This window comes from Chiloscyllium plagiosum, unplaced genomic scaffold, assembly GCF_037043375.1.
Source record: "Chiloscyllium plagiosum isolate Xiang-an unplaced genomic scaffold, Cpla_swu_hap1 HiC_scaffold_38, whole genome shotgun sequence".
In the NCBI taxonomy this organism is placed as follows: domain Eukaryota; kingdom Metazoa; phylum Chordata; class Chondrichthyes; order Orectolobiformes; family Hemiscylliidae; genus Chiloscyllium; species Chiloscyllium plagiosum.
The window spans coordinates 8,794,749-8,800,895 of NW_028270176.1; positions in this window are offsets into that span (position 1 = coordinate 8,794,749).

A 6,147-nucleotide genomic window follows, 5' to 3' on the forward strand; every position below is an offset into this window, starting at 1 on the left:
AAAGTCAGTGAGATCAGTGGTTTTGGTCACTAAGGTTAGTGTTGGGGACAGGTAAATCTTATGCCAAATCTAATGTAGTTAGGAGAGGAGACCTTGAGCAATTAATTAGCTTTATTCATGGCCATGGGAAATTACATCTTTGTTCAGAGAGGTCCGATGCAATTCCAATGAAATACAGAATGCTTCAAGTTATATAGTAAAACAGAAGCCCACTGCCCATTATTTACACAACCTGGGGGCAGTTGTAAGGTTCACATACATTGTCCAGACCTACGTTTCTTCATGTCTACAAAACTGTTATAATGCAGGTTCAGCTAGGCAAGAACGACCGATAATGGACAGTGAAACAATGCATCAAACTGTTGAAGGGGCCAGAGGAGCAGAGCCAGCCTGCTGCTGCAAGGTCAGGCTATCAAAACAGAATTCCTGAGCCAGGGCTCAAACAGCACTATGCTAGCAGGCTACATTTTACTGCAAACATTGCTTTGCGACAAAATGGCTTCCACACAGTTTTGTCAATTTTGGTGAAATTTTCCCACAATCCTTTTTTTTGGCAAAGAACAGATTGGGAGTGTCAACAAAAGGTGGAATATACCCAGAGCCAGGGGGATTGTCAGAGGGTGGTGGTTGGAGATCTGACAGATAGTTCTCAGGCTCAGTAAGGAAAGGGGCAGAAGGCTCCAGGGACTTGGAATAATCATTGGGGGTTTCATCAGGAAGGGGAAATCTGAGCATCTGCGAGATCGCTGGAGCGGAGAGCCACAACAGTGAACTGAACAGAGTACTCTATTGTCTGTCTGCTGGGTTACTTCGATTTCTAGTCAAGCAATTCCAAAGGCAGGGGAAAAGAAAGCTGCGAGTCGCTCAAATTCCACAAGAACTCGCTTGGGACGGATGGGGATATGAGTACCTACCCAGCAACTGGAGTGGCTGCCCTTCTGTGCGTAAAGAAAAGTATTAAACTGTAATTCCCATTTACTAGCAGTTATCAGGCTATCCATTGTGTCCCATCAAACATAGTTTAGTGAAAGAAAGGTAGAGCATAGTGCACGGTTACACAGTGGTTAGCACTGCTGCACTCGGTGCCAGAGACCCGGGTTCAATTCCCGTCTCTGGTAATTGTGGAGTTTGCACATTCTCCCCGTGTCTGCTTGGGTTTCCTCCGGGTGCTCCAGTTTCCTCCCACAGTCCAAAGATGTGCAGGTTACGTGAATTGGCCATGCTAAATGTTAGGTGTAGGGGAATGGGTCTGGGTGGGTTGCTCTTTGGAGGGTCGGTGTGGACTTGTTGGGCCGAAGTGTGGAAACAGGCCCGAACTAATCTAATCCAATCTAAAACTCAGCGATCAGGCTGAGCCGTTGATGGACGGAGGCTGAACAGGTGTCTGACGGCCCTCTGGAGGGTGGGGGAGGGGGGCTCTTTTCAATTGCGTTGCATGCAACCATATTCAGGCCTCCACTTGACTTTGACTGTGTGGGTGCCCAGCAGGACTAGGAACAGGCCTTTCCACCTCCGCTCTGATTTTGCCCTGGTCCTAAATCTTAGGCTTGACGTACCTGTGAATGCAAACTTTGAAAAGGTTTGGTTAACTGCTGCAGATATTCCCACTTGTCCACCACTATAGTCACAGCAGTATCAGTTATTGGGATGGTTTTGATTCACCTAAACACATTTGTTATTATTAGACAATATTCATAATGTATTCAAGGTAACTTTATAAAGGCAAGTTACAGACAAGTAAAAGGCTCACCTGGCAAGGAGGTGATTCACCAAGTGCAGGGCATCCCATTTTTTTTTCAGCCGCGTGCCACCAAGTTTGTTGCTGTGGTTCTGTTCGCCGAGCTGGGAATTTGTGTTGCAGACGTTTCATCCCCTAGGTGACATCCTCAGTGCTTGGGAGCCTCCTGTGAAGCGCTTCTGTGATGTTTCCTCCGGCATTTATAGTGCTTTGTACCTGCTGCTTCCGGTTGTCAGTTCCAGCTGTCCGTTGCAGTGGTCGGTATATTGGGTCCAGGTCGATGTGTTTATTGATAGAATCTGTGGATGAGTGCCATGCCTCTAGGAATTCCCTGGCTGTTCTCTGTTTGGCTTGTCCTATAATAGTAGTGTTGTCCCAGTCGAGCTCCTGTTGCTTGTCATAGAGTATTCCTCCTTGCCCAAGTGTGTACAATAGTGCAGATAATCAACTAAAATAAGCAGCAGCAAAGACAGCAGCTGGGCAGGCATCTGAGGTAGGTTCCACCCCCCAGTGGGTATGCTGGTCTCAATCAACTCCATAGGAGCTGGCCCACGGCATTTCGGTTTTTACCTGTAACTTGGATTGTGATTCGGTCTCATTCTGGCCATCCCAGTACTGGGAATTCTTGGACTAGTTCATGTTGTTTGTCCGGATCATGTTGGCAAAGCCAGAAGGAATACATGGCAAAAGCTTAGCTTCAAAGGAAGGTGAGCCAGTTTCTTGATGATTTTTTTCCCTTGTGAGCTGTATACCACTTCATCAGACAGATGGCCACTTATTTCAGTCTTATAACACAAGCCATTCTTATTCCGGTCACTCCCAGAATTTTCGCTGCCTTTACATCTGTACTTTTCTGTGGACATATTGAGCAAGTTGGGCTGGTTTCTTGTGGTCAGGGGCTTGGTTCAGTAACATCACTCTGATTCCCAGGATGGACCCTGGTTGAGGATGGCACACATCTCTCACCCCAATAATGTCGTCTATGGAGCTGGTTACTGATACTGGATCCTTCACCTTCAGAGAAAGGCATTATTTTGTAATCCCTTGTAAGGGAGTTTTATAATCGGGGATGTGCTGGTGACTATCAGGATAATCCTCATTTCCCCTCCCTCAAATAAGGTCGGTATGCCAGACATTGGGTTAGGGTTCCAAGTAGAATGTAAGTTCTCTTTATTTTCATCATGATTAGTCAGCACCACTAACTGCCTTTTTATTTTTAGTGTTATTGGTTTAACCTTACGCTGTTTCTTTTGTTCCCTTTGTTTCTCTACCCATTCACCTTCAGCTTTTAACTTCTCCCAGCTTTTGGGAGTTTGATCTGCTGTACATACCTCCAACCCCTTATCGCATGCATAATTCCTCCAACGGGCCAGCAAGCTATCTTTCCATTTCGTATCAGCTTTCTGCTTCCATCCTATAAACAACTAATCAATGCTGCAATGCTTCAAATTAACCATGAGGCACTGACAATGTATAAAGGTATAAAACCAATCGCTCCTGCCCATTGATTCAGCTAATACAATTGGTTTTAAATATATTAACTAATATAATCATTATCTATAAACGAGAGATGGAAACTGAACAATTGACCAAGACATTTAAGAGTCATGAACATGCGCGGTTACCTTAGAGCCCGGGTGTCCTTGGAGAAGGAGCACGTGGTGTCGACCAACACCCTGGAGGAGTTCAGGGAGAGGTGGGCGCTGCAGGGAGTGGAGTGCATCATTTCTCCCTCCAACTCTATTTTGATTTAGTCCCTACCCTCCCCCTCACTGTTTTGATCATGCAGCACTGCCCTTTGATGTGAAGGGCAGCGTTTGTCACTGGCCACCCAGGTGTTTTCCTATCTTCCTGGTGGTGGAAATTGAATAAAGATTCGTGCACTTTGTGTCTTTCACTGTGTCTCACACCTGCACACACACACCATGGGTGCTGGGGATAAAATAAGCACTACCGCACTTAGGTGGTAGTGTGGGGGTTAAATAAGAAAAAAAAATAAAAAGCTTCACACCGTGGGTGCTGGGGAAAAAAAATAAAAAAGAAAAAAAAAAGAAAAAGTCATGAACATCGAGACCATTACGTCAAGCCTCCTCCTAGGTGGTGTGCCCTGGCGACGTATTTTTTCTGCCAGGTGCGTAACCTCAACTACGACACGCAGCTCCTGTTCGTCGACCGTGACGGTTTGGAGGTCGCCCTCAAGACGCTGCCTGTCTTTTACCAGGACCTGATCACTGTCTGGAACATGGTCGAATCGCGTCGCGCCTACCCTCCGGCTGGAGTAGCGGCTGTCGTCAGGGAGCCGTTGCTCAGGAATCCGCACCTCCGTACTCGCGGGTTCGAGTGGCTGTCGGAGGGGAGGGCCGCGGCGGCGAGGGTGACCAGGGTCGGGGACGTGCTGGGTGCCGGGGGCCTGGGCTGGACGCTGCCGCAGGACATAGCAGGCAGGGCAGCGGTAGACGTCCAGTACGTGGCCACCGCCATCCGACGCCTCAAAACGGCGGTGCTCGGACCCGACGTAGTGCACCAGTTGGAGGACGCTCAGGTGTGCGGTGGGATCCCGTCCGCGCTCACCCCAGCCCGGACGGAATTTCACATTGGCCCCAAGGTCCCGTACTTCCCGCGGGAGCCTGTGCCCCACAACCTGAGCCGCCTCCGAAATTTTAATTTTGTTTTGTTTAAAGAAATAAAAAGAAGAGCCCTGTATCGACTGCTGCTGCACACCATCCACCTCTTCTCCCTCATCCACCGTCCGGACGCGCCTTGGCGTGCCCATTTGCCACCGGGCGGTGGGGATCCCCAGTGGAGGGCTCTCTACGCGGGAGTCCTCCCCCTTTCTCTCGGGGATCTGGGGTGGAGGGTGTTGCACGCAGCAGTCCCCTGCAACCGCAGATTGCGGTGGTTCACGGACTCCCAGCCCAACTGCTTGTTCTGTGGTGCTGTGGAGTCCGTGGACCACGTGTATATTGGGTGTGGGCGTTTGCACTCCCTTTTTGATTTCCTTAAAAACCTTCTCCTCTGTTTTTGGCTGCACTTCAGTCCCACGCTCCTGATCTTTGGGCACCCGGTACGGAGGAAGGAGGGCAGGTCTGAAGACCTCCTCGTGGGTCTGCTCCTGGGCCTGGCCAAACTGGCCATCAACAGGTCCAGGCAGCGGGCCGTGGAGGGGGTCGTTAGGGCCGACTGCCTGCCCCTCTTCCGCGGTTACGTTAGAGCCCGGGTGTCCTTGGAGAAGGAGCACGCGGTGTCCACCAACACCCTGGAGTTGTTCAGGGAGAGGTGGGCGCCGCAGGGAGTGGAGTGCATCATTTCTCCCTCCAATTCTATTTTGATTTAGTCCCATCCCTCCCCTCCCCTTCACTGTTTTGATCACACAGCACTGTCCCCTGATGTGAAGGGCAGTGCTTGTCACTGGCCACCCGGGTGTTTTCCTATCTTCCTGGTGGTGGAAATTGAATAAAGATTGGTGCACTCTGTGTCTTTCACTGTGTCTCACACCTGCACACACACACCATGGGTGCTGGGGATAAAATAAGCACTACCGCACTTAGGTGGTAGTGTGGGGGTTAAATTTTAAAAAAAAGAAAGGAAAAAAAAGGAAAAAAAATAAAAAATAAACAGCATTAAAAAAAGAAGAGTCATGAACATGCGCGGTTACCTTAGAGCCCGGGTGTCCTTGGAGAAGGAGCACGTGGTGTCGACCAACACCCTGGAGGAGTTCAGGGAGAGGTGGGCGCTGCAGGGAGTGGAGTGCATCATTTCTCCCTCCAACTCTATTTTGATTTAGTCCCTACCCTCCCCCTCACTGTTTTGATCATGCAGCACTGCCCTTTGATGTGAAGGGCAGCGTTTGTCACTGGCCACCCAGGTGTTTTCCTATCTTCCTGGTGGCGGAAATTGAATAAAGATTCGTGCACTTTGTGTCTTTCACTGTGTCTCACACCTGCACACACACACCATGGGTGCTGGGGATAAAATAAGCACTACCGCACTTAGGTGGTAGTGTGGGGGTTAAATAAGAAAAAAAAATAAAAAGCTTCACACCGTGGGTGCTGGGGAAAAAAAATAAAAAAGAAAAAAAAAAGAAAAAGTCATGAACATCGAGACCATTACGTCAAGCCTCCTCCTAGGTGGTGTGCCCTGGCGACGTATTTTTTCCACCAGGTGCGTAACCTCAACTGCGACATGCAGCTCCTGTTCGTCGGCTGTGACGGTTTGGAGGTCGCCCTCAAGATGCTGCCTATCTTTTACCAGGACCTGACCACTGTCTGGAACATGGTCGAATCGCGTCGTGCCTACCCTCCGGCTGGAGTAGCGGCTGTCGTCAGGGAGCCGTTGCTCAGGAATCCGCACCTCCGTACTCGCAGGTTCGAGTGGCTGTCGGAGGGGAGGGCCGTGACGGCGAGGACGAC